This window comes from Fukomys damarensis, unplaced genomic scaffold (genome assembly GCF_012274545.1).
Source record: "Fukomys damarensis isolate Sample0158 unplaced genomic scaffold, DMR_v1.0_HiC HiC_scaffold_39, whole genome shotgun sequence".
Lineage (NCBI taxonomy): Eukaryota > Metazoa > Chordata > Mammalia > Rodentia > Bathyergidae > Fukomys > Fukomys damarensis.
In genome coordinates this window covers 78493690-78494885 of record NW_022900951.1, presented here as the reverse complement: position 1 = coordinate 78494885, position 1196 = coordinate 78493690, and the positions used below count along the sequence as shown (strand labels likewise).

At 40.4% G+C, this 1196-nt stretch overlaps 1 protein-coding gene across 1 annotated transcript in view; it reads right to left on the bottom strand.

Annotated features, from left to right (window-relative positions):
- Positions 1-1196, bottom strand: part of Arl13a (ADP ribosylation factor like GTPase 13A) — a 13346-nt gene that overhangs the window by 5913 nt on the left and 6237 nt on the right.

Here is a 1196-nt window from a genome sequence, read left to right as displayed (position 1 = left end):
TCTGCAACAATGCATAAGATTCTAATAAGATTACTGACATTTAGAAATGAGAAGAAAGGAGCTAAAGGTGTAGGGAAGGTGGGATGGGTAGGGGAAGAGTAAAAAGGGAAAAGAAAAAAATGTGAGAGAATGAAAAGATGAAAATAAAGTGTTTGTAGATGGGGAGGGGAGGAGGGGGTGAAGGGAGGGCAGAGGTAAGGGGAAAACATGAGAATCAAGACTTGTCATGTAGAGGTACAAGATCCCAACAATAAATGTAACTGTACTGTATCCCTAAAATGTACCAATAAGCTCAATTAAAGCTGAAAAAAAAAAGAGGCAAAGGGCAAGAGAGGAATTGATTCTGGTACAGCTGCTACATATCCAGGAATTAGGTTTAAATACATACTCAATGAGATGAGCTAGAATCTTGAAGCCAACTCTCAATGAATAGTAAAAATTGTATGACTCTAAGAATCCCCCCAACTTATTTCTCATTTTCCTGACATTATGCCATCACACTTTAATCAGATTTGCTAACTGGGATTACAACAGATTTAAAGTATTTACATCTTTTTCCAAATTCTGTTCATGTTGTAGTTGGGGTTGTTAATGACAAATGAAGATATCAAAAAGGAGTTAAGAGCGGTGAAGATTGACTGGTAACTTGAATTATCAACCTAAAATAAGAGCCATTTATGTAACTTTTGAGCAGTCCACTAAGGGAGGAGTCCATTGATACTGATTACACAAAATAGGGGTTGTTTTCTGTCACTGTGAAGTTTCAAGATCAGAGACTGAAGCCACAAAACCTGAGAAGCAAATTCAAGAAAGTACCTTTAGGAAGAGTTCAGGGTTGAGGGTAGGCTATTCAGATATGAGTTTACATTTCCCTTTGACATGTAGCTTCCAAATTCCCTTTGTACAATTATGTAACATATCCTGCATGATGGTGTGTGGTAGAAGGTGGCTCTTGAACAGTCTCTAGAGGACTGGGCCACTCCACCTCTCTGAGCTGTAGAGAAGAAATCTATCTGACTGTGACAGAGGACCACCCATCCTCCATCTCTATATTTCTCGTAAGGTAAAAACTGGGAAGGGGAGCCGGGCATGGTAGCACACACCTGTAATCCCAGCACTCGGGAGGCTGAGGCAGGAGGATCGGTGTGAGTTCAAGACCAGCCTACATAGCAAGACCCTGTCTCAAAACCCAAACA